Genomic DNA, 13,978 nt, shown 5'->3' with positions numbered 1-13,978 from the left:
ACAGCTTCATCTGAAGCCAAATGGCTGCAATAGGAACCATGACATTAAGAGTTAGAAAGACAGCCCCATTATGACACGGGGGCTGCCTACTTGGCCTTCTTAAGTGCCCTGTCCCACAGCTCCATCTGAAGGCCAAATGAAACCCAGAGCTCTATAATTCACTGCTAACTGGACATCACCTGCCATCTTAAACTTCACCTCTTTCAAGCTAAACCCATAGATGTCCCCATCTCCATCCAGAAACCATCTCCACCTCCGAGCTTCCTGTCTTGGGAAGGTTGTGATTCTAATCTGCCAGTTGACTAAACTCTTAACATTGGATTCCCCTCTCTCTCAGACAAATCTAATCTATGAGCAATCCCTGGTGGCTCCACCTCTAAAATAAATTCAGAATCTGACCTCTGTCCTGTGTCCACTGCCTTGGCTACACCGGGTCTCTCAACTTCTGCCCTGTCCCTTCCAGTCTGTTCTCATTGCTAAGCCAGAAGACAGTCAGATCATGTCCCCCTCTGCTCACCGCCTTCAATGTCTCCCATTCACTCAGAGTAAAAGCGAATTCTTCACGATGGTCTATAACGTCGCTCATGATCTGCAGTGTCCCCTGCTTCACCCCTGCAGCTCTTCTCCCAGGTCCTTCTGGTCACATGGGCCCCTCTGAAAGGGCCTGGAACACACAAGGCCTCAGAGGCTTTGCATTGCTGTTCTCTCCTCCTGGAATTCTCTTCCCCTGAAGACCCCCAAGGCTGGCTGCCTCATGCCCTGTAGGTCTTCAGAGCCATCCTGTGTAAAATTTCAAACCTCCTACCCGCTCTGCCAACATTGCTATCTTCATTTTTCTCCTAAGGACGCAGCACTGATTATGCTCCATGTTGACTTGCTTGTTTATTTCTGTCTGGCTCTTTCCACTGGATGCCAGTCCCGTGAGGACAGGGATATTGGTTTCCTTTGCTGCAGAGCCCCAGATCCTAGAACAGGTCCTGGTGTGTAGTGGGTCTTATCCTCAGCACCTCCTCCTTCCCTCTCAGCCTCTCCAACACATCTCTGTCTCGCAAGTGCTGAGGCATCTTCCTTTGTACTCTCTCTCATCTCCATCTTCTCTACTTGATCTCCATTGCCCAGAACTATCGCTAAAAGCCTGAGGTCTCCTCCCATTCAATGCCTTGTCACATCTGCCAAAGGCCTTCAGGTCTTTCTAGAAGGCAGGTCCGCACCAGTTCCTCAGTGATACCCCTTAACTCTTGGGACTCTGTTCAAACTTCCTGGCTTCGAACACAAGGTTTCTGCTGATAGAGCCCCAGGCTGCTTCTGCAGCCCTGTCTTGGGCCCCCCTCACCTCCATGCTTTGTCACCTGGGCTGGTTTTCCTCTCCTTGCTTTTGCACATGCTGCTCTTTCTGCCTGGCACGCCACTGTCACTTCCTGTACCCGCCCCTCCTACTCTACATCCAGCAAGCTCTGATTTAGCCTTCAAATTCTAGTGAATGGAACCTGCTTCAAGCAGCCTCCCCAGATCCCCAGGCAGATATGTATGTGATATCCCTTGCTTCCCTTGCTCCCGGGGCGGACCTCAGCAATATCGTCCTGCACCACAGACAGTTACTTGCTGGCCTATCTCCATCATTAGTCTAAGTTCTCTGCATGCCTGGGCCTGGCACACAATAGAGACTCTGTATATGTTTCCTGGGCGAATCAGTGTCCAGAAACATGGACCAGTGGCCCAACTCTGCAATAATGCTCCAAATGTACATGGCATTTTTGCCAGCTAATGAGTACACTGTTAGTGGCAAGAATGTTCCGGAATGCACCATGGCAGGAGAACCTGAACACTGGGACAGAGGGGATACCTGACCTGTCAGGGGTGCCCTTGTGGCTCCAGTGGGACTAGCTAAACTGCCTCCCATATTTCTACTTTGTGTGTGTTTGTGGCTGTGTGTAGATATATGTAAATATATTAACATATGTCTATGAATATCTATATGCATTTACATATAATATGTTCTACACACCTGTGTTTCTATGTGATTGCAGGTCTTGGAGGTATCCCTGGGACTTGGCAGGCTGGCTGGCTACTCTCTGCTGGCCTCATAGACTCCTATCCCTGGTTGAGCCTTCTGCCTTCAGGCAGGTGAAAGGATTGACCATCCAAACAGATACTGTGGTCACTTTTCCCCAAAGTCTAAAGAACTAAAGTCTTTACTCAGATATATGTTTCTAATTCGTGTGGCCTTGTCGCAAAACTTCTGTTTTTGTTAATTTTGGTCCACTCTCTTCCGTAGTCATAGAAGACCCCTGATCAATATTCTCATGAGAAAATTCTGACGTGTTGAAGACAGTAATTACCTGTATCGCATTAGCCATTTTTAACCTTTCCTCCCAAATCGTCTTTGTGATTCACACTAATGATTTCATTTGACACCTACTGACATGTGGTTCGTTCATTCATTTAGAGACTCCGCTGGTCATCGAGCAAATGCTCACTGGGTGATACACGATGTACACGTAAAAAAATCAACAACATGTTTGAAGAGTGATAAACGCCGTGAAAAATAAATGTGCCCCTGTGACAGAAGGCAGGAACGGGGGGTCATTGCAAATGTGATGTCCAGGAGCACATCTCCGCAGAGGTGACGTTAGGAATGAAACCTGATGATAAAATGAGCCCGCCTCGGGTGCCCTTGCTGGGTGCCCCGTCCCGTACCCGCCCCTGCGCATGCTCCATTGACTGCAGCTGTTGATTTGTGCACTTGTCTATTTGTCTCCACATCACCCAAGACCCGGCTCTCAGGGTCCGGCCCAGATGTGACCCACCCTTTCGCCCTCATATCCACGTGCAGTATTTGGCAAGCAGGTGGAGTTCAATACATTCCCGTAGCACTGTTGAACAACCGTGACTCAACCACAGGGTAGATAGTGGCCAGCCACATGATGGAGAGTCACAGTGCTATCATGAAAACAACAAATTTCTGGAACCAGCTGAAAAGTGGATTTGAAGTATTGGGTTACCAATTAATCATTCTCAGAAAAGAAAAACAAACATATACTGTCAGGAGGTATTTGGAGGACATTATGGGGGGTGGGGAGTTGCCATGATCTGGGACACTGCTATGCCAGGAAGTATTTGGAGGACATTATGGGGGGTGGGGAGTTGCCATGATCTGGGACACTGCTATGTCAGGAAGTATTTGGAGGACATTATGGGGGGCGGGGAGTTGCCATGATCTGGGACACTGCTATGTCAGGAAGTATTTGGAGGACATTATGGGGGGTGGGGAGTTGCCCTGATCTGGGACACTGCTATGTCAGGAAGTATTTGGAGGACATTATGGGGGGTGGGGAGTTGCCGTGATCTGGGACACTGCTATGTCAGGAAGTATTTGGAGGACACTATGGGGGGTGGGGAGTTGCCATGATCTGGGACACTGCTATGTCAGGAAGTATTTAGAGTACATTATGGGGGGCGGGGAGTTGCCGTGATCTGGAACGCTGCTAAAACAACATTTTAATGTCTTTGCTGCTAATTCCATCATCCTGGTTCCAGAAGCCACGGCTGCCCACTGCTAGAAGGGCTTCGCGCTCTGAGCATGGTGAGGCTACAGAGCCTTCCATACTTTAAAGTGTAGCCAGAGCTCATCACAGTGCCCGTGTTGGCAGACGAGAAAGGCATGTTTATTGAGCTGGCAGAACTGCCAAGTGTGTGACTCAGTCCGTGGGAACCTGATGTGCCTGTCGGTGCAGCCAGCGTCCAAAGCACAGGCACACTCCCAAAGGAGTCTGTGAAGGCAGACCATTGGTAGGCATTGCCTCTGAGGACCCAGGCATCTAAAGAAAGTTCCAGAAATATAATCCAGTAAACTCTCATCCAAAATCCCATCAATTGGCTCACCTAGGGAGCCATTTTTGTGTCAACAACAAATACCCTTGGGTTAAGTCCAGATGTCTGAGCCCCAGTGATGGCCTTCAGAACTACCATAGAAAACTTTTGGTTAGTATTTATCAAGTGCTGATGATGTGCCAGGTGCTGGGCTAAGTGTATGTTTTATCCTTATCTCTGTTAATTCTCGTGGCAAACCTATGAGGCAGGTATTATTATGAACCTCATTTTAGAGAAGGGGCAAAATGAGACTCAGAGAGATTAAAAAAACTGGCCCAAGGTCTCACAGTGATGGGCGGCGTTTGTCCTCTGCTCAGGAAGTGAATATGTTTAGCAAAGTTGTCTGCTGTTGCTAGTATTCATTCCACACTAATCCTGTTGGCAAATGTGAAACAACAATGATGCACATTTATACAGCGATAATATTAACCTATAGAATATTAACCAACTGAATTTGATAATATTCACCAACTGGAATTGAGGCACTTTTTTTTTTCTTGAGACAGAGTCTCTCTCTGTCACCCAGGCTGGAGTACAGTGGCACGATCTCAGCTCAGGGCAACCTCCACCTCCTGGGTTTAAGTGATTCTCCTGCCTCAGCCTCCCAAGTAGCTGGGACTACAGGCATGTGCCACCTCACCTGGCTAATTTTTTTGTATTTTTTGTAGAGACAGGATTTCACCATATTAGACAGGATGGTCTCTATCTCCTGACCTTGTGATCTACCCGCCTTGTCCTCCAAAAGTGCTGGCATTACAGGCATGAGCCACAGCTCCCGGCCAAGGTACTGTTTTGAACCCTTCTTTGGGAGATTCCAGATTTTGTGCTTGAAAAAGGAAATCTATGGAGAATATACTGAGTAGCCTGCCATGATCATAACAGCGTCTAACATGTGTTGAACACATACTAGGTGTCCATAATGGAATTTGAATCCAGGCGATCTGACACTAAAATGCATTTTCTTAATCACTAGTCTAGAGGTCCCCAAAGTTTGCCCTGGCCATTCCCGAGGCCTTTCCAGGGGATCCACAAAGTCCAAACTATTTTCCTAGTAATACTGAGACATGATTAGCCTGTTTCTCCTCATTCTCTCATGAGCCTGCAGTGGCATTTTCCAAAGGCTGGGTGATATGTGATAGCGTAACAGATGGAATGCAATCTTCTAGAAAGCCAGACATTCAGGAAGTAAACAAAAATGAAAAAATGATGCTTAGTCAATTTTTTATTTAGAAAATAAAAAGCATTGATTTTCATTATTTTTAATACATTACTAAATAAATATTAAAGAATATGTTTAGTTTTAACTCATAATATTGCTAGATATAATCCAGGAATGTTTTCTAGCGTCCTCAGTAGTTTTCAGTGGTACAGCAGGCTCCCGAGACCGTCGGGTTTGAGAACAGCTGCACCAGGCGGTATTCCCTTCCGGGTGTGGCTTGCTTAGGTGCCCACCTGAAGCTCAGCCTTCTTCCAGAGCTCATGGGCCATGCTGGTGCCTTCCTCAGGCCTTGCCTCACCCCGCCTAGGTGAAGCATCCTCAGGAGAGCTCCTTCCGGGCATCCCAGCTCCATGTGACAGGAAGGCTGAGAAGGATCTGCTCTTCTGGGTGGGTCACAGATATCTTTTTCCACCAGGGGCTGAGCTCCACCCTCTGTTCTTAAATCTCTGTGTTTCATACCACAGCTGCCTATTTATGAATCTCACACATTTGATGAGGCCAACAGCTCTCTCTAAGAGCTCTCTGTGGAGGGGACAGTGGTAAGTTCACTGTCACTGAAGATTTTCACAGACAATGAAAATCTGTGACAAGCAGGGTAAGAGCCAGTTGGGAGTGCTGTGGATGGGATTCTGGAAGGAAAAGACCAAGCCACCTTTTCTGAGATCCCATCTAAGTAAAAGCCCTGACTACTTCTAACACCAGCGGCCATTACTGCTGATGAGACCAATCAGGCAGTGCTGTTTTTATACCCTAATTCTAGGGTATACAAGTGAATTCCAGGCAGCGGCATTCATGAAGAGGCTTGCAGTACATCCAGACCCTGAAGCATCTGCAGGCCACTGCCTTGTCTGCTGAGACGTTGGGGAAACCATGGCGTGCACACCACCAGAAGTTAAGTCTGAGCCTTTAATAAGCAGATCGGGTGAGTGGAGGAAGCGTGGAACTCCGAGATGAGGGAAAGTGGCTGATGCTGGCTTCCTTGCATGGCTGTGCCCATTCTAGCTGGGCCAGGTTTCCTTCTCAGTGCTCTCACTCCTCATGAATACTCATGAGGCCCCGTGTTGACATTACCCTTTACAGCACACACTGTACTTCTACCTGTATCGGCCATTAAGAATTTTGTGATGAGCGCATGGGACTCAGTAGTGCCCAATGACTTGCCCAGTGCAAGTGTCCAGCAGAGCCTAAATTCAAACCATGCTTCTTGGGTTCAGAACTCTTTTCCCTACACCAGACTGTTCTCTGACACCTGCAGAGGCCAGGTGTCAGTGAACAGGAGGGAATGAATGCTCTCTTGGCCTGGTCCAGGCAAGATGTCTCCCACATCCCTCATCTCTAAGACTCTGCGCAGCCCACAGTGACCCAGCAACCTCCTGACCCTGGAACCTATGACATTGTCTGAAAGCTAATGCCTGGACAAGAGGAACCAGCAAGGTGCATACAGATACCCGCTGGCAGGCAAAGACGGGGGAGAGGAGGCAGCAAACTCACATGATTGAATCCTTTATATTGGCAGGCACCGTACTAGACATTTTATTTTAAAAGTAAACTTTTTATTCAACCAAACCATACATGAAGAAAAGCATACAGATCATAAAGGAATAGCTTGATGAATTTTCATGAAAACAGCATAACTAATACAGCACCTAGATCAAGAAGCAAGACATGGCAGCCCCCAGTCGCCATAGCGGCCTGAGAGCACCCCAGCCCAAAAGCTAAGCAGGGTCTGGCCTGGCTGGTGCTTAGATGGGGGACCACATGGAAAGTCCAAGTCTGGAGGCTATTGGCTTCCTGTCCCCACTGCCCCCCCCCAAAAAAAAAAAAACAAGATATTACCAGCACTCCCAGAAATCTCTCATGTGCCTCCTTCTAGGAACTACCCCCAAGGACACCCACCACTCTGACCTCCAACACCATGGATTGGCTTTGAGTGTTTTAAAGTTTATATAAATGGACATGCAAGATGCACTTTTCAGCGTCTGGCTTCTTTCTCTCTCCAGACTGAAATGCATCCGTTACTACATATGCAGTTTGTTCATTGTTGCTATTGTGTAATATTCTGCAATATTCTGCTGCATGATTATGCCATGCTTCACTTCCGCATTTGCTGTTGGTGGACTTTGGGTGGCTTCCAGGGTTTGGCTTTTGCAAACAGTGCTATGAACATGTGGTCATCCTCGTATGTGCCTTTCGGCAGTTTTATGCACGTCTTTCTCTTGGGTGTATAACTAGAAGTGAAATTGCCGGGTGTATGGCAGTATGTATGTTTACTTTGTAAGAGACTGCCGGATAGCTTTCCAGCATGGATATACCCACCTCCACGCCCACCTCCAGCGCCTTGGTGTTCGGGTTTCCCCATGGCTTTACTAGCTGTAATTGCACCAGGCAGTTTGCATGTGTCATTTTGCTGCAGTCTCGGTAGTGTTTGCGAGTGTGAACTCTGAAGCCAGACAGCCCAGGTTCTTATCCAGACACCACCCTTTTAATAGCCCTAAGACCGTGGCCAACTTCCCTAGCCAATCTGCACCTCAGTTTTCTCATCTGTTAAGTGAGAATAAGAACAATAGCCCTGGCCAGGCATGGTGGCTCACCCCTATAATTCCAGCAATTTGAGAGATTGAGGTTGGTGGATCATCTGAGGTTAGGAGTTCAAGACCAGCCTGGCCAACACAGTGAAACATCGTCTCTACTAAAAACACACCAAAAAATAGCTGAGCATGCTTGTGCATGCCTGTAATCCCAGCTACTTGGGAGACTGAGGCAGGAGAGTCACTTGAACCTGGGAGGTGGAGGTTGCAGTGAGCTGAGATGGCACCACTGCACTCCAGTCTGGGCAACAGAGTGAGACTCTGTCTAAAAAACAAAACAAAAATAGCCCTATCCTCTTAGGGTGGTGGTGCCTGTCACATGGTTACCACTCCACAGATGTTGGGTCTCACAGTTATTCCAAGTGGGTACCAGGAGGACTCCACAGTGGTCTTTAGGGGGCGCCTGGGAAGCCCCTGCCCCTCAGCCTCTTCCATTGCCCATGGCTGGCTCCTCTTGGAGAGTGCTGTTGGTAGCCATGTCTGTGTCAGATGCCTGCGAATGGGGAGTCCAGGGTCCATTCTGTGGAATGCAAAGATGAATATGTCCTATGGTTCCTGGGGAGGGGCTCACTGTCTAGTGGGGCAGGAGATCCAGGGACAAATTGTGACCCGACTGTGACAGAGAAGCTGGTATGGGGCAGATAGGGAGTGGGAGGATGTGCTGAGCTAACTGTGCATGGGGGTGTCAGGGAGAACTTCTCAGATTTATACTTGATGCACCTGAGGGGTGAATCAGGTATGAGTCAACCAAATGTGAACAGAGAATCACTAGCTGTGGGCTGGGAGTGGGGAGCAGGCTTCTTATTTCAGTGTTTCCCAAAGAAGAACGGGGCTAAAGAGATCCCCAGGTTCGTATGGACAGTTGCCTTTTCTCTTCTCACTACTTTTCCAGCTCCTTCCCCATACACATAGTCCCCGAATTGCTTTGGAAGAGCTGGCGGTTATGTAGAGGAAAAGTCTGACATATTCAGAACAAAGTGCGGAAATCAAATTTCAATAATAGTTGGTCCAATGGGCTAAGCTTTTAAGTAAATGAAAGACTAATCAATATTTCTTTTTGTTCACATTTTTAGAAAAGATGGTTTCCTATCCCCATTTAGTTTTTACCTTCTAATTGTTAGCCAGAGGAGAGGCTTTCCCATTTTTAAACCGAGCATCGCTGTGAATCATGCTGCATTAATAGGAAAGTTTGTACTCATGGCGACTAACGGTGCTGGAAAATAGAAACACAGTTTTCTATGAAAACTGCATGAGATGAACAGCGCCCATGAAGAAAGCTTTTTAAAGAAAACAATCCTGGTACTGTTAGGGCCAAAATACACACGAAAAATTCCCTTGGAGTCACAACCAACTGAAACAGAAGCGGAGTCACAGAGCTCAGGAAAGGGAGACCTGGCACGTCCCCTAGACCTTCTGAGCCACCGTTTCCTCCTTCATAGCCAGGGAGGGCTAAGCCAGAGGCCTCAAATGGCCCATTCTAGCACCACCATTTGGAGATTCTAAAAATAACCTGAGCACTGGAGAATACCTGCCTAATTTTCTCTCCTACCATCCTTTCAACAGCCTGCTCTGGGCTCCCTGGCTCAGTTCCCCCTGAATCTGTCATTAGAACACCCCAGCATTCTACCAACCTTTCCTGCTTGTTCTTCCACTGAAAGAGAAGAAGGCTGTGAAGTGCTGGGCGATTCTGGCCACTCTCAACCAGACAGTGACACTGAAGCCTCAGCCCCCAACATCATCCACGAAAAGCAGACACCTTGCTCTCTAGGCTGTTTTCAATCCTGAGACTGACACTCTTAGCCAGAAAACACTTCAGTTAAAAATTTTAATCATCGTCATCATCATCATCATCATCATCAAAAATCTAATCTAGAGACCAGTCAATCCGTACCTCTTATTGACAGGAAATACACCAGGCACCCAGGTCTTAAAGTAGTTTCCTGAAATCACATAACTGTTAGTGACAGAGCCAGGACTGAGTCCCAGGCTTTCCTGCCAACATAGCAGTGTTTTTATTAACTAGAGAAGGAAAAGGAACTAACATCTCGGACCAGGAGCTGGTGAGTGCCCTGAATCTCGGATGACCTGGGAAGATTGCTATCATTGACCCCATTTCACAGATGAGGTCACTGAGGCTCAGAATCACATCTTGGTTATTTTTGGTGGCAGGAGAAGTAAAACCTTCCTGCTTACAAAGCCTCACGTTCCCCGGCCTGGCCTGTCACGTCCCTTGTCGGCATTTTGGGTTTTTTTTTTTTTTTTGAGATGGAGTTTCGCTCTCATTACCCAGGCTGGAGTGCAATGGCGCGATCTCGGCTCACCGCAACCTCCGCCTCCTGGGTTCAGGCAATTCTCCTGCCTCAGCCTCCTGAGTAGCTGGGATTACAGGCACACACCACCGTGCCCAGCTAATTTTTTGTGTTTTTAGTAGAGACGGGGTTTCACCATGTTGACCAGGATGGTCTCGATCTCTTGACGTCGTGATCCACCCGCCTCGGCCTCCCAAAGTGCTGGGATTACAGGTGTGAGCCACTGCGCCCAGCCGGCATTTGGGGTTTTTAGAGAACAACACTTGCATTTTAGACTTTCGTTTTTAAAGCACCAACCGACTCCTCTGACTCATATTTCCTGGGTGCACATTCTGTGGGATGCAAAGATGAATATGTCCCAGGGGCTCTCTGTCCACTGGGGTACAATTGTGACCTAGCTGTGTCAGAGAAGCTGGTGTGGCACAGATGAGGAGCAGGAGGATGTGCAGAGCTAACTGTGAGGACATCAGGGAGGGCTTCTTGGAGGTAGTGGCAGGAGCCGAGGCACACAGGATGAGGAATCATTTATCCCAAGCAGCAGGAGAAGAGCTGGCTTTATCTAGGTGGAAAAATCAAGACTTTGGTATAAAAACAGATGTAATTTTGCAGCTCAAAAGAACTAGACTAACAGAAAGACATAATCAGGTCTCAGGATAATCAACAAAAGGGCTTCAGCTTCCCACATTCAACATCATTTTTATTAGTGTTATTTTAACTTATCTTTACTGCTAATGGCCCACAGCCACCCACTTTCGAGACAGCTTCCCGGCAACACCAGCTCTCTGATCTAATTTTATCCACAAGAGATTTGAGTTTAGAAGAACATGTGAAGAAGCTTCACTTGGTAGAGGGAGGCCAGAGGGAACTGGCGCCCTGGACCTTGGCCCCCAGCATTATCCATGAAAAGCAGACCCCCTCTGAAGCATGGACACAGTCGAGGGGCAGACGTTGGGGAAGATTTGACAGCTGCAAAACTGACTATGGAAGGTCACGCCTCTGAGGGACAGCCCCTTAGGCCACCACCCATGCTGTAGTTCCCCAGCTCTGGGGAGGGTAACATGAGTCTTTGGAACGTGTATTTTATTTTTGTCCTGCGTGGGTTTAGAGCCTAAATGAGGTCTCTGCCTTCAGAGCAGAAAGTAGCAGTTACTCTAATTGACCTGGGGAGGAGCCCTGGCTACTTTCCCCTGGGATGCCACTCTGTAGGTCATACAAGGGCACCTCCAAGGAAGGCTCTTTGGGTATCCCTGGTGATAAGCCTCCTGTGTCAATGTGTCTGTGCAGAGGGATGGGTTCACAGCTGTTCCAAGGGTGCACAGGAGAAGTCACCACAAAGTCTCTTTATGACTCAGGCCTGCAGGGTGGGTGCAAGAGGAGAGAGTACAGATTCCAGTATGAATCAGCCATCACTCCTAGCCCAGCAGCCTGCCAGCCTGCCAGCCTTTGCCACTCCCTTCTGATGCCAGCCTATCTTCCAGCCTGTGCTCCACTGATGCCTGGAGGACTGCTCCTCAGTCATCCACTGTCAACACAAATTAATCTGTAGATTTAATGCAATCTCAGTCAAAATCCCAACAAAGTCAGAATCTTCTGCTCTGCAAAAGACATTAAGAGAATGAGAAGACAAACCACAGATGGGGAGAAACTATTTGCAAAAAATATGTCTGATCAAGGACTGTTATCCAAACTAGATGCAGAACTCTTAAACTTCAACAGAACAAAAACAAGCCATCCAATTTCAAAATGGGCAAAAGATCTGAACAGACATCTCTGCAAAGAAAACACACAGGTGCTAAGAATACACTTCAGGTGTGTGTTTCTGCCCAAATCTCGTGTTGAAATGTAATCCCCAAAGTTGGAAGTAGGGCCTGGTGGGAGGCGACTGGGTCATGGGGGCAGATTTCTCGTGGATGGTTTAGCAGCGTCCTCTTGGTGCTTTCCTCACCATAGGGACCGAGTTCTCTCATGAGCTCTGGTTGTTTAAAAGTGTGGAGCATCCCCCCTTTTCTGTCTTGTTCCTGCTCTAGCCATGGGTTGTGCCTGTGCCCCCTTTGCCTTCCACCATGATTCTAAGTTTCCTGAGGCCTCCCCAGAACAAACTCTTTCTTAACATATGATTCATCAATCGTGTGTCTTGATATTTTCCCAAACGAGTTGCAAATGACATCCACACAAAAACATACCCATAGATGTTTATTGTAGCTTTATCCATAATTGCAAAACTTGGAGGCAACCGAGATGTCCTTCAATGGGTGAATAAACATTTTTTACAGTATCATGATGCCAGTTAGGCTGTAGTATTATTTTGACACCAATCATTCAGAGCTGTTGTTTTTTAAATTTTTCCAAATTTTATTAAGAGAAGCCAAGCAGATGTCAGCATCATGCTTCCTATATAGCCTGTAAAAAACCATGAGCCAATTAAACCTCTTTCCTTTATAAATTACCAGCCTCAGGTTTTTTTTTTTTTTTTGAGATGGAGTTTCGCTGTTGTTACCCAGGCTGGAGTGCAATGGTGCGATCTTGGCTCACCGCAACCTCCACCTCCTGGGTTCAGGCAATTCTCCTGCCTCAGCCTCCTAAGTAGCTGGGACTACAGGCACGCACCTCCATGCCCAGCTAATTTCTGTATTTTTAGTAGAGATGGGGTTTCACCATGTTGACCAGGATGGTCTCGACCTCTTGACCTCGTGATCCACCCGCCTCAGCCTTCCAAAGTGCTGGGATTACAGGCATGAGCCACCGCGCCCGGCTCAGGTATTTCTTTATAGCAATGTAAGAAGGGACTAATACAGATGGCAAGTAAGCACATGCAAAGATACTCAACATCACATGTCATCAGGAAAACGCAAATCAAAACAATAATGAGATACCTCTACATGCCTATTAGAATGGCCAAAATCCAGAATGCTGATGACAGCAAGTGCTGGTGTGGATGAGGAACAACAGGACCTCTCCTTCATTGCTGGTGAGGATGAGGAGCGACAGGACCTCTCCTTCATTGCTGGTGAGAATTCAACATGGCACAGCCACTTCGGAAGACAGTTTGGTGGGTTCGTACAAAACTAAACGTACTCTTTCTTACCATATGATTCAGCAATCATGCACTTTGATATTTCCCCGAGTGAGCTGAAAATTTATATTCATACAAAAATATACCAGAGATGTTTATTGCAGCTTTATCCATGATTGCCAAAACAAGTTGTCCTTCAATAGGTGAATGGATAAACGTTTCTCCATAGTATCATGATGCCACCTTGACTCTCACCTAAAACACTGATATTAGGCTGTGGGGTCGTTTTGAGACCAATCATTCAGAGTTGTTTTTTTTTTTTTTTAATTAATTTTTCCAATTTATATTAACACTATGAACTTTTGGACTGATAAATTTCGATGATCCCCAAACAGAATAAGCATAAAGTTCAAAAGTGTATAAAACTAATCACTACATTATTTAGGAATAGATACATATATAGTAAAAAAATTAAATAGCAAAGGCAAGACGAACAAATTTCAGGATAGAGGTTAAGTCTGGGGAGAAGGATGGGGCACTCGAAGGCTCTAACTGTATTAGTAAAATATTTAGCTCAAATGACCTAAGGAGTAAATAAGTATTTTTATTATTCTTCTTTAAATTGAATATATATGAAGTATTTTTGCAGGATGATAGATATCACAATAAATAGAAAATAAATTAATGAGTTCATCCATTCTTCTGTGTTACCTATAATAACAAAAGCCAGGAACCTGGGGGTCACCCTTGACCACTCTCTCACCAACCAAATCCAGTAAATTATCACCCCTTTCCACTTCTCCCTACCTTCGGTATCACAGCTGGCCCAAGCCACCTTGACTCTCACATGAAACACTCATATTCCTTTCTCTCCCTTAAACTCCTGCTCTAATCCAGTCTCCACACAGCAGCCAAACGCATTAAAACTTATCAATCTATCTCACCATCCCCTTTGCTATCAGAAGAAATGCAGTGACAT

General features: G+C 46.7%; 1 long non-coding RNA gene across 3 annotated transcripts in view; it reads left to right on the top strand.

Moving 5' to 3' along the window:
- Positions 1-13,692, top strand: part of LOC103794678 (uncharacterized) — a 34,460-nt gene extending 20,768 nt beyond the window's left edge. For 2 of the 3 annotated variants that reach the window (XR_001913047.4, XR_004727774.3), the window contains one exon: positions 4,539-13,692. This is a non-coding gene — a long non-coding RNA (uncharacterized LOC103794678). The remainder of the gene's footprint in view (positions 1-4,538) is intronic. The other variant, XR_013523818.1, reaches the window with a different exon arrangement.
- Positions 13,693-13,978: the final 286 nt, after the last annotated feature.

This window comes from Callithrix jacchus, chromosome 11, assembly GCF_049354715.1.
Source record: "Callithrix jacchus isolate 240 chromosome 11, calJac240_pri, whole genome shotgun sequence".
Taxonomy (NCBI): Eukaryota; Metazoa; Chordata; class Mammalia; order Primates; family Cebidae; genus Callithrix; species Callithrix jacchus.
This window is presented reverse-complemented; position numbering and strand designations above follow the sequence as displayed.